The sequence below is a fragment of the Physeter macrocephalus genome, chromosome 1, assembly GCF_002837175.3.
Source record: "Physeter macrocephalus isolate SW-GA chromosome 1, ASM283717v5, whole genome shotgun sequence".
Taxonomy (NCBI): domain Eukaryota; kingdom Metazoa; phylum Chordata; class Mammalia; order Artiodactyla; family Physeteridae; genus Physeter; species Physeter macrocephalus.
The window spans coordinates 47253659-47266975 of record NC_041214.2 but is presented as its reverse complement, the minus strand read 5'-3'; the positions used below and the strand labels follow the sequence as shown (position 1 = coordinate 47266975).

General features: G+C 39.9%; 1 long non-coding RNA gene across 5 annotated transcripts in view; it reads left to right on the top strand.

Moving 5' to 3' along the window:
- Positions 1-10546, top strand: part of LOC114486393 (uncharacterized) — a 14179-nt gene extending 3633 nt beyond the window's left edge. For 3 of the 5 annotated variants that reach the window (XR_003680040.2, XR_003680035.2, XR_003680038.2), the window contains exon 3: positions 6179-7393. This is a non-coding gene — a long non-coding RNA (uncharacterized lncRNA). Of the gene's footprint in view, positions 1-6178; positions 7394-8449; positions 8864-9366 lie in introns of those variants that run through there. The other 2 variants (XR_003680037.2, XR_003680041.2) reach the window with 2 other exon arrangements.
- The last annotated feature ends 2771 nt before the right edge of the window (positions 10547-13317 follow it).

Genomic DNA, 13317 nt, shown 5'->3' with positions numbered 1-13317 from the left:
ACACGGGCACCGGGTTCGCGCGCCAGGCTGGGAGGATCCCACATGCCGCGGAGCGGCTGGGTCCGTGAGCCATGGCCGCTGAGCCTGCGTGTCTGGACCCTGTGCTCCGCAACAGGAGAGGCCACACAGTGAGAGGCCCGCGTACTGCAAAAAAAAAAAAAAAAAATTAGAACAGTGGAAAAATGTAAACGTTTTATGGTTGTTTGAATTAACCATGTGGTCTGAAAAATGTTAGGAATAAATATGACTTCTTTTAAAAAAACATGCAAAACAAACACTTCTTCAATTACAAATAATTTTTAATTACAAACATTTTTAATGGTGAGTAGAAAATCAGGAAATATTCAGCATTACGATCACCGCCAAGGCCATCTGACCTCAGAGAGTGGGTGAAGGGACAGGTAGCCTATTCTTTTTTTTTTGGTCTGTTTGTTCTAATAGTGTTTATTGTTCAATGTAACACTGGTTAACTGTAGTGTTTAGGCTGAATTTCCTGAAGTGATCGTAGAAGGAGATAATCCATTAAAGTATTGGTTGCCCACAGGAAAAAGTATTTGGATTTATAATTGGCCAAGGATACACCACAAAGTAGATAATTTATAATGCAGTTAATCTAGCCCTGACCTTGGTGTCTAGACTCTTCATAAATCTAGCTAGCCATAGAAGAATGGCCAAACGATAACTTTGACTCTAATTCCAATTTTCTATTGAATTAATTGAGTTAGTATTAGAGCACAATGATATTTCCCATTTCATTTAGTATGCAAAACTTTCCTGATTTGATTTCCTGCGATTAAATTAGTGGTTAATTCTGTTAAAAACCTCTTGAGGAATATTAAAAAGAAGGCATTGAAAGTATAAATTTTATGAAAGCACTGTTTAAATTATGAGACATATTTCCTGTTAAATTTATTTAAATACCCGATTTAGCAAACAAGGCACCTATTCTTTAGAAGTATCTTTTCTCCTCAAATAAGGGTGATTTGAAAATTAATGGAAAAATATATATATTTTTAAAAAAATATATATATATTTAAAAAAATATATATATTTAAATATATATATTTAAAAAACATATATATTTAAAAAACATATATATTTTTAAATATATATATATTTTAAATATATATTTAAAAAACATATATATATTTAAAAAACATATATTTTAAAAATATATATATATTTTAAAAATATATATATATTTTTAAAATATATATATATTTTTTGAGGTATGCGGGCCTCTCACTGTTGTGGCCTCTCCCGTTGCGGAGCACAGGCTTCGGACGCGCAGGCTCAGCGGCCATGGCTCACGGGCCCAGCCGCTCCGCGGCACGTGGGATCCTCCCGGACCGGGGCAGGAACCCGTGTCCCCTGCATCGGCAGGCGGACTCTCAATCACTGCGCCACCAGGGAAGCCCAACGGAAAATATATTTTAAAATTTACATTTCCTCATTGCTTTTCAACCTAAAATTCAGGCAGAAGGCTTTTAATACAGATGTGTGTGTGTTTATATGTATGTATATGTAATGCAATAAATAGAGATGTAAATATTTTCATCAATTTTCCTGCATGGGGTTATTTTCCCTGTAAGAAAGCATGGTTTATATCAGTTTTTCTGATATAAATTAATTAAATATATACAATTAATTTAAATATAGATTGTTTTGAAACTGTTACCCTTTTGATAAGTTCATAAATGCAGTAGACAATGATATACCATAAAGTACAATTTGTCAGCTTTTAAGATATGGGCTAAATTTGCTGGTTCAGATTTGGGCATGGATGAGAAACCTGAATATTTAAGTAAGACCTACTCCAGTTTTACAGTTACCCAGAGATTTAAATAAGGCGGGATGATTGTCTATTGCAGCTCATAATAATGCTCTTAAATTTAGAGCTCCAAATACCCTCACTCACCAGTCGGCATGCTTCTCAAAGCTCCAGACTGAGAAACTGCAGCTGTGTTTATGCGGTAATTTAGAGCCCCTATTACATATGCAAGCAACCAGCCTCCATGGCTCAATCACAATGCATTCATTTTGCTTTTTTTGTACCAAAGAAATAACATCAGAGAACTATATAGCATTATGACCAGCTTTAAAAAAAAAATCACAAAAACCAGGAGATTGAAAATTACAGTCCCACAAGAAAACCACAAATCTTTTCCATTCCCTATTAAATAAAGTTCACAACAGAAATTCCAGATATATGTAGTTAAGGTGTGGTAGTCAGCTCAGGAAACATTTATTAAGGCAAAAAACCCATGATACTTTCATAAGAGAAATTAAAACATGAATTAGGCAGGCCTCTTACCTTGAGGATCTTGAAGCCTAATAGAAGATATTTGGAATCAAATACTGTGTGTGTGAGTGTGTGTGTGTGCACACACATGTGCATTATGCATGAATGCATAGGTAATATTCTTTATGGAGAGCACCGATAAACAGACTCAGTTTGTTTCCAGATATAAATAAAATTCTGGCCTATTTTCCTTTGGGGATATTACAGATCTGTGCAATTGTATTACTTATGATTCATATAGCCACGATTTCTAAAGTATCTGTTTACTGTCTAGATTCACAGTGACCCTAGTTCATCTCACTGTATAAAATAGCCAGATTCTGAAAAGTTGTGTAAAAATGTGCTTTTGTGTAAGTGACATGATATTTTAATAATACTTAATGGCTAACTCAAATTTAAATTTTTAAAACTCATTCTAATTTAGATATTTCTGTAAAACCCTGCTTTCTCATATTATTTTTGCTTACCAAATATACGTGTACATGGGATGAGGAGAATGCATTGGCTTATTGCCAGAAAAATTTTATTCTGAAACATTCAAACACTTTTTAAAAGGTGCTATGGAGAAGTGGAACGGTTAATTATATTGGAACATAATAAAGGCTGTTTCCAGTTTACTCTTGGGTTACATTTCAGATGTTAAGATGATTGGAATGCAGAGGTTTCTACGGGAAACAACCTTTTACATGCTGGGTTTTCAAGAAAACCACACAAAAGCAATTAGTTTATCTAAGGTATGGCTCAGTAATAACTGTTCTTAAACTTTGTTTTCTTCAACATTTGAGTGCTCCAGAGGAGGGAGATGGACAGCCTTCTTATTCCTCCACTGCAGTCGTCAGGGGTGTCACAATCCCTAAGTGCAATGACTGCTAAGCCGGGGCTCCTGGGGTGATGGGAGAGGTGATGGGGACCAAGACCTGAGGGGTAGGACAACTGAGCTGCACAGCCCGGAAGGTGCATCAATGGTAAGGGACCTTTCGCTTTCTTTTCTAACCACCTGTACTGCTAGTGTTACCGAATTGGTCCACTGGACTGCGCCGGGGTCCTAGCCCAGCCCGAGACCCCTTGCCTCAGCCAGAGAGGTTCTTTTTCTGATGGGATTCGCACAGCCAGTAAGGTAACCCGTGCTGAGACTGGAACGGCACAAGCTTTATTCAATGGCCAAAGAATGGAGAAGTGGGAACCTAGTTCACAAATCAACTTCTCAACACAATTCCGGCGGAGGCACCAAATCTATAGGAGAGTCGGGGTAAAAGGGAGGGAATTGGAAAGAGCGAGAGGAATATTCATGAGTTATCCGAGAACAGGGGTGTGGTTTGGACTCGGAACTGATGCAACTCTCCTTTCCAGTCCTTGTAAGGACTTTTCCGGCTGTTGTCATGGCATCTGGCAACTGTCATGGCGCTGGTGGGTGTGTCATTTAGCTAATGTATTATAATGAGGCTCAAGGTCCACTGGAAGTCAAATGCTCTACCATCTTGGGCCTAGTAGGTTCTAACCAGTTCTTGTTTTTTTCTCTTAGCAGCTTCCTCCTGAAACTTAGATAAGAGTAATTGGTTTCTATGTGAGGGAGGGGCAGGGGTATGATTCTGGAGCAACAGCCTTGGTAACACTGTCACTGAGATCAATGAAAGGAAAAGAGACATCAAGTAGAATGACTTCATCTTATGCACTCTCCAATCTCCAAACAACTAGATAGATGATGATAGATGGATAGTTGGATGATAGCTAGGAAGAAGCTTTTAGACTCATAGGAAAAGATAAAGAGATACGTGCAGTATACATCTGGTAGCTACAATCCTGATTTCAAAGTCAGACTATGTAAATTCTAATCTCTGATTTGCTACTTGGAAGTTGCATGATTTGGGGCAAGTACTGAAACCTCTCTAGGTTTCTGGTTCCCAATCAGAAAAAAATGGAGGTAATAATAGTACTGAATTCACAGGATGTGGTAAATGAGATAATCCATGTAAAGGGATGAGCACAAGTTAAGAACCTAGGAAGCTCTCAATAATCACAGTGGCAGCGGCAGCAATGTTTTCATGGCATACAGTTGAAGGCTGCAGGGATATGGAGAACAGCATATTCCAGTTTAACTGGATCAGTTCCAGTTTAACTAGATTTGTTACCTTGCCTAGGTCATTCAATTTCCTTGGGTCTCAGTTTCCTCAGGTAAAATAAGGGGGTAGGGCTAGATAAACTAGTGCTTCTCAAATTTCGCTGTGCATAGAATCACCTGAGGATATTGTTTAAAACGTAGATTTTGGTTCAGCAGCTCTGAGGGGATGGGGATGGGAGCTAAGATCCTGCACTTCCAACAGGTTTCCAGAACGACCTGCTGCTGGCCTGTGTATCACACCTGGTAGCAAAGGTGTAGGTGGCATCCGGCAGGAGTCTCTTCCAGCTTTGCAACTGTAGTTTATAATTATGATCGTGGCCCATTTTGCACATAAAGAAGGGATCAAGGACGCAGGTTCACTTAAGAGGACAAGGACAACCAGGGTATTATGTCTCTAGACTTCCCTTGGATCTTGGTAAGGAAGGCTAGGACAAAGCTGAAGGGTTGGGTGGGCGTTGGCTGCTGAAAATGTTGGCCAAGAAGGATTTTCCTGATGTGGTCCTCAGGACAGAGGCAATTTAAGAAGTGGAAGTAAAGAGGCAGAGAGGCTTGAGGGACCTGAAGGTGGGAGATTTCTTTTTTCTTAAGTCTGGAAGGCATCATGGCATGGTAATGAAGAGTGAGAATTTTTGTTTAGTGTGTGTGTGTGTGTGTGTGTGTGTGTGTGTGATCAACCGGGCATGGGCTGTTAGACCAGCTCTACAACTTAATGGCTACCCTGGAGCAAACTGCTTAGTTTTTTCTTGACTTCATTCTCTCATCTATAAAATGGGATAACAGTACTTCATTGGGCTTTGGGGAGAATTTAATGAGATAGTGCATAAAATACATAGCACAAGGCTTCAGGGCACAGAAAGTGTTCACAAAAAATTATCCATTAAAACTCTTATTATCGGGCTTCCCTGGTGGCGCAGTGGTTGAGAATCTGCCTGTCGATGCAGGGTACACGGGTTCGTGCCCCGGTCCGGGAGGATCCCACATGCTGCGGAGCGGCTGGGCCCGTGAGCCATGACCGCTGAGCCTGCGCGTCCGGAGCCTGTGCTCCGCAACTGGAGAGGCCACAACAGTGAGAGGCCCGCGTACCACAAAAACAAAACAAAACAAAACAAAAAAACTCTTATTATCAATATGATCATCACCATTATCATTAAGTTAGGAGCACTGGAAGGCTGAGCATTATCATCCCAATTCTATATATTTTCCTTTCTATAGCAGTGGTTCTCAAACTTCAGTGCACACCGGAATCAACTGGAGGGCTTGTTAAACACGGATTGCTGGGCTGCACCCCCAGAGACTCTGATTTAGTAACAAGGTCTTGGGTGGGACCCAAGATTCTACATTTCTAACAGGTCTGAAAACCACACTTTGAAAACCACTGATCTACAGAATTACTTCCTATAACTGGCATGATTAGGAAATGAAGAATCCCTGGCAAGTTAATTTTCCACATAAATGAAGCTGACCCTCACATGAGATACTTTCTTATTTCTATCCATTTTTGATGAAAGTTTTTAAAGTATCATTTTTATTCTTATGTCTGTGAGCAAGGGCCCTCATATACAATTAAAATCATCAAGTAGTTCATCTGGATTTCAGAAAGGATGAGAAACTGTGGCCTTTGACTTATGAATGTAAAATGAACCTGAAGGAACAGTTCTAGATCCCTAAAAGAGATAGTGGTGATACCTACCAGTCAGCATGAGTTCCCTAAGAGTAAGTATCTCAGGCTAACCTTATTTTCTTGTTATGATTTCTAGATTGGCAAATTGGAGAAGGGACGCAAATATAGAAATTGGACTACCAGGAATACCAGCCAATATCAATGTATTTTGACATAGAAGGTGTCGTCTTGAGTAGATGTTTCTGGAAGAGTACCAGCCAATTCTATCCTTAGCCTTGTCTTACTCTTTCTCAGTTTGATTGAAAAATTCTGAGTCAGAATATAACATATTACCATTCCCATGGGGGTTAAAACATAAGTAAGAAAACCATTTGACAGGAAAAATAAAGGGTTTGAAAGTCTGGCAGGGGAGGGGAGGGTAGACTATGAGTCCCCCCACCCCCCAATCCAGAAGTCTGTGGTTCTCTGATAGTTGGGATCACTTCTTATGGTAACTGTGGCCTAATATCCAACATAGGTAGGTGACTGCCTTAGAGTTTTTGGTCTTTGTTGACAGGATGACAGCAAATGAACTCTACTTCCCAGTAACACACTCCTTGCTGCCCACCCAGATTTTACCCTTTCACGTATGTTTTCTCTCTTCAACCTGTTCTTAGATTGTTCCTTCCACTCTACAGAGGTATGTGAAACCAGTAACGAGACTTGATAAGAAATGTAAATGCAAGGAGAGTAAGCCGATCAATGAAGAACATAAGTGACCATTTGTGGGGTTTTGCTTTAGGGTCTCAGAGGGTGTTTTCTGTTAAGTGTATGTTCTAGAGGAATGAAATTATCCAAACTTTGGCCTCCAGAGCTGTCCTATGTCACCATGAGAAGACTCAACCTTGTTTTCAGGGATCATTCACATTTCAGAGCAAATTGTGTTCCTTTTATTCAAAGGTGACTTCTGAAAAGGTTGCTGCAAATGAACAGAATGTGAAATAGCGTAATGCTCTATATTCTGCTTGAAAATATTTGTTGTTCAATTAAATTCAGTTACAAGCTCAGTGTTAAGCCAACTGTCCTGTATCCGTATATGTATACATACCCTGCATGCAATCCCCAATCTCTCATTTGCTATTGCCAAGGAGATAACTCCTAATGACAGATGGGAAAATGTTTTAATTAGAAAAGAGTTCAGAAAATAGGTAACTAACAAGGACCTACTGTATAGCACAGGGAACTCTACTCCATACTCCGTAATAACCTATATGGGAAAAGAATCTGAAGAAGAATGGATATATATGTATATGTATAACTGATTCACTTTGCTGTACACCTGAAACTAACACAATATTGTAAATCAACTATACGCCAATAAAATTTTTTTTAAAAAAAGAAAGAAAAGAGTTCAGAGGAAACCTAAATAAATCATTCTCATTTTGCTTCACTACTTTGTTCCACATCTGCTTTCTCTGGGTGGCACCCTAGTAGTGAGGACCTTCTTAACTGTACATCAGCTTTACTTGATAGACTGTCTGATGGGCACTTTTGTCCCTTAATCAGTGAGTATCTTCAGTCAAGGCTAGGTTACAGTCTGACAGGTTTTTCATTTATCATTCCTAATGACCTGTAAGTATTTCACTGACTTGGGATTTTATTTCTGAGGTAAGCATTTCGCTGACTAGCCATGGGTCATGTAGGCATATTGACAACTCCCTGCTCATTTATCCTCATTGGGCAGCCAACCTTCACTGGGTAAACCACGTCCTTTTGGCTCTCATGATTTCATGATGTTGGCAGTAGCAGTGAGTATGCATCACTTTCTCTAATCCACAACCTGAGAAAAAGAGCCTTCCCTGTAGAGTCCTTTCAACTTGAGTAGGTTATTTATCTGCTGATGTATTCTGAAAAGATGAATTGTTTTATGTTGTAATGTTTCCACTGAGTAATGAGGTAGCATGTGAGAAAGGAAAGAGAAAGTATAGAATGATGAATTTGAATATACAGTTTTTGTATTGAGACATCTATAAAAGGGAATGAGGTGAGACTACAAGATATTTAGATCCATTCTGGGGTGCTGTGTATTTCCTAGGTTATTAATTTCTTTTGCTACATTTTTAGGGACTGATTGTCAAACAAAAGAGCTGCAGGTGATTCATAATTAGTGAATGTGCTTTTTTAAAATTTGCAGCAACACTTGTAAAATCATCTCACTTCTTGGTACATTCATTTCTGTCTATTGGACAGTTTGTGAGAAGTCTGTTATTTAAACAGATTTTTAAAAATCTGTTTGCTGATTTTTTTTTTCTTTTCCTCTATTTTGAGGAAGACATGAAGTTTCTGAGTCAACTAAATGGTTTTAGGATAGAAATGGATTAAATAATATGTTATTAATAAACTGCACATTTTCTCTGTTCTCTATCAGGTGCTGAAACATGCCAGTAAGCAGTTTCTTAATCTAGAAAATCATTTCGGCAGCAAAGTTCAAATTTTCTGACAATACGGTAGAAGAATGGTTCTCAACTGGGGATGAGTTTGCTCCCTAGGGGACATTTGGCAAAGTCTGGAGACAGTGTTGATTGTCACATCCTGGGGAGGGGGCAGGGGAGGGAAGCATGAGGTGGATGGATGCGCTGCTGGCATCTCGTGGGTAGAGGCCAAGGATGCTACCCAGCTCCCTGCAGTGAGTGCAAACCACAACGAAGGCTTACCCAGCCCAGAACATCGAGAGTGCTGAGATTGAAGAAACGTGGCCCGGAATCTTTTTTAAATATAAAGGCAAAGGAAAACTATTGAGAGAGTCTGAACTTTACATACTGGATCACGATCCTTTTCAAAGGTGAGAATGTAGCAACCCTGAAAGAGGAACTCAATCTAGGATATCAGAAGAAAGGAAACGTTTGTTCCTTTGGGTTCCATAGCTCATTAAGAAACACAAGTGTGTGAACCTTTCCATGACATTGAATCATGAAAACTTGTTCATTAGTTCCTACAAATCATCTGATTTGTTATTCCTAACTTTAAGATGCTATAAAATCAGGATATGGCATCACCATACAACAGGAAATTTGTTCTTCCCTTTTCTAATAGTGCATAAGCTGATGGTTAAAGATGGTCTTGAACTTGTGAAAGTATATCCTATCCTTCCTTTGCTTTTTATCCTGCTTATAGAGCACAGCATTTAAAACAGGACGATAATTTAAAGCAGATGTTCTTCTAAATTATTTTTTGTTCAAATCCAGCAATATGATAAAAGAAAAAAAACTGGGAAACTTTGATGGGGCTTCAGGATAAAGGATTTTATATATTGCACAATGATTTGAGTGTTCTCTTCTTTTTCAGGACACATTCTGGTGGATTCTCTTGCCATTTCCTTCTGCCTTACCTGTTGCTTTACCCTGATTCACTCTTGGTTTCTCATAGCATATGTTATATATATATTCTACTATGCCTGTGATAGTCTTTCCTTAACATTTCTTCCCACTGGCCACTGCCATATATTATAAAACCCTTTCTTATAGCTTAGAGGTTAAGCAAATTATCTTAGGTAATTTGCTTAATTTCTTACAAGTCTCAGTTTCCTCATCTGTAAAATGGGAATAATACTACTATCTCTCTAAGAGGGTTGTTGTGTATAATAAGTGGAGCTTAGAAGGTGTCAGGCACATAATAGATGCTCATTAAATAATAGCCATTATTCCTTTTTGAAAAAAAAATGGAGCAGGATTTGAAACCGTATATTCATTAAATATTTACTAAGCATTTTCTATGGTTTGGTCCTATGTTAGGTGCTTGGGATACTTCAGAAAACAAAACACAAAACTTGAAAACCCTGCTGTCATGGAACTTACACACAAAAGCAAACATGTATGTACATGTAAAAAAACATGCGCACACCACGATGACATAAACATTCTGTGACTCTTCCCTTACTTATTTCAGAACTTAATTGAGAGTAAACATTCTTCCTCCAATCGGCCAAAATCGCATGGCGAAGAGCAATTACAAAATTCGAAAGAAACGCTTTTCCTTTGAATACCGTTTCTTTCGGGTTTTAACCAAAATAAACGTGTATTTAAAAAATATATGAAGTTGGCCTGTCTTGAGAAGAAAATCACACAAAATGGAAATCGGTACAAAACCAATGGGGAAGGAGGGAATTGACTATTTAGATACTGTTTCAATTGCTCCAAGAATGATTGAAGAAGAAATGTATCCACAGAAGATTTACTTATTGCTTTTGAAGGTGAAAATAAACGATTCATAGACTGCAGACAGACCAAGTGAATGACAGTGCAACACAGTTTCTAAAACACACAAAAAAGGGTATAAAATCTCATCCAAGAATCCATGAGCCTTCCACGACTCATGGTGGAAACTCTTTTCTTCTGCCTCAGTGCTTTCCCCACGTCCCTTCACCTTGCGGTCTCCTACCTATCCCTCAGCACTTAGCTGAAATGTCCCTCTCAGAGAAGCCTTCCCTGGCCGCCCCGGCTAAACTAAGTGGCTTCAACCATCTTCCTTCTTTATGCCACCTTCTGTTTTTCTTTGCCTACCTGTCTAAATGTCTATCTATGTATCTATCTCTCTTTGTATCTATCTATTTATCTGTTTGTTTTTGTTTTTGTTTTTGTTTTTCGCGGTACGCGGGCCTCTCACTGTTGCGGCCTCTCCCGTTGCGGAGCACAGGCTCCGGACGCGCAGGCTCAGCGGCCACGGCTCACGGGCCCAGCCGCTCCGCGGCATGTGGGATCTTCCCGGACCGGGGCACGAACCCGCGTCCCCTGCATCGGCAGGCGGACTCTCAACCACTGCGCCACCAGGGAAGCCCTGAGTATATTTTTAAATGTCTTTCTAGTCCACTTGACTCAAAGTTCCACAAACGGAAGGATTATCTTACTTCGTCCACTGTGATCTTTCAAAAGCCCAGCACCTGATCCCAAGTTTGCCCTCAATGAATGTTTATGGAGGAGATAAAAGCTACACACTCAAGGTGTATTGACTGCTGTCGGTGAAAATAATTAATAACACTCTATAATAAAAATAGAAAAGAGTTTTATTTGAGCCGAGCTAAGGACTATAGCCCAGAAGACAGCCTCTCAGATTACTCTGAGGAACCGCTCCAGAGAAGCATCATTTTCAGCACAGTTTTATATCTTGTCAGAACAAAGAACATCAAAGAAGTCAGGGAGACATTCCTTCAAGGTTTCAAAAAAAACAGACCAGCACATACACAGCAAATCAGTATGGCCTTGGCACCTGGGAAGGGAAGCTTATCACTGAAGGGGTTACCAGCACTGGCATCCCAGGAAGAGAGGCATTTCATGGGCATTCTTCACTTCTGGCCCATGCACCCTTTTCTTTTATAATTAAAGCAGATGTCCAATTATGTTTGATAGGCCACAAACAGGGTGTTTTAGGTAGCATAAAACTCAAGTTAACTTGTGCGTAAGCCAGAATGACTTTCCCATAACTCAATATGTGAACATTCTTTCATCACTGCGAAGAGCGCTGAGATTGTCAAAGCATGCTTCCAGCCATTTGCTGTGATAAGGTGAACACACCCTACCACCTTGTGTTGTGTGCAAATACATTGCATTATTTGGCCTTGGTCATTTTTTCCTGTGTATGCATGTGGCATAAAAGGAAGGTGAACTCCAACCTACAGTATGTGGCACAGTTATGCCAGGACTATGCCACTCCACACTGTGACCTTTGCTCTTGGCTTTTGGTATCAATCTCTGAAGCCATGTGGGAAAACTTTGTCTAGTCTTGATACAGAAAAATTCCTGGCATGATGCCCTAAGCCGAAGAAAGAACCAGGGATAGGTTAGGAGGCCCCTTTGAAGTTGTTGCTCAATTACAAGAGGAGAAGGAAAGGGACCTGTGATTGTTCTCATTCAAAACTTCTCAAGCCAGATGTCTGGCTCTGTGCCTCTGAATATCAGCCATTTGCCTCAGTTACATCCTAGCAAAGTGACATCGCTAATCCTCCCCTCGACGGGCAGAGTCTGTTTTTCCTTCCCTTCAATTCAAATTGAACAAAGGACTCCCTTTGGCTGATAGAACTTTAGCAAATGTGACATAAGCAGAGACTCAAAAAATGCTGTGCTTTGGGGTTTGCTCTCTTGCTGGTCTTTGGGCTCTGAGACCACCATGTGCAGGAAATGAAAGACCACTAGGAACAAGGCTGATCCATTATACCCAAGGGCCGCCCAGGCTGACCAGGCTGCCAACCACCAGACATGTAAGTGAGATGACCATAGATCATCCAACCCCAAATTAAGGAACTTCCCAGATAACCCACAGAATCATGAAAAATAATAAATGATTTTTTTAAAAGTCATTAACAGTGGGGTGGCTTGTTACACAGCAGGAGCTAATTGATAGAGTCAACTCACCAGTGACATGTTACTGTGTGACTGACCAAGGAGGCATGTCTGATGGCCAGAACTGAGAGGTTGGTAGAGTTTGTTGAACTCACTAGTGCCTTGAGATTGTCCGAAGAAGAAAAAAGGGACTTACTGATGCAAAGTTTGGGAATCACTGCATTCTAAAGCATTTTCCACTTAGAGATTTGCAAAATATATTAGTACATTAAATATTCTGAGGAATCATGCAGTTAAAAAAAAAGCTGCTAAAAGAAGTTTCAAAGTCTCCTCACTTTCCAAACTTTTATGACCTCTTAGCATTATCGTTGCTGACACCCTACTCTGAACAGAATAGTCAGGGGACTGGACAAGATCTGTGATATCTGCGTTATGGTGCAAGACATAGTATTTACAAACCGTAGAGTGTCTTTAGTGAATCTAACTTGGTAGAATTAGGTAAAATGAAAGATATAATTCCTGCCCTGAGTCCCTTCTAGGTCCTTATCCACCTGTTCATGTCACTTGGGATGGAAATTTAGATGATGCACTGACACTTTTTGCTCTGTACCATATTCTTTTAATTTTTTATCCACGCCGCATGGCATATGGGATCTTAGTTCCCCAACCAGGGATCAAACCCGCGCCCTCTGCGTTGGAAGTGTGGAGTCTTAACCACTGGGCCACCAGGGAAGTCTTCATACCGTATTCTGTTCTGATGCCAACCCTGAAGTGACAAATCATTCATTTCAAAGTCTTTTTTGAGGCCCTGCTGTGTGTCAGATACTATTCTGAGTGCTGGGGATACATTAGTGACTAATTCTCTCTATGAGAGCTTGATTCTAGAAGAGGAAGTGGACATGAAATCTGGAAAGAAATAGCTAATATAACGTCAGATGGGAATAAGGACTTTGCGAAGCAAAAC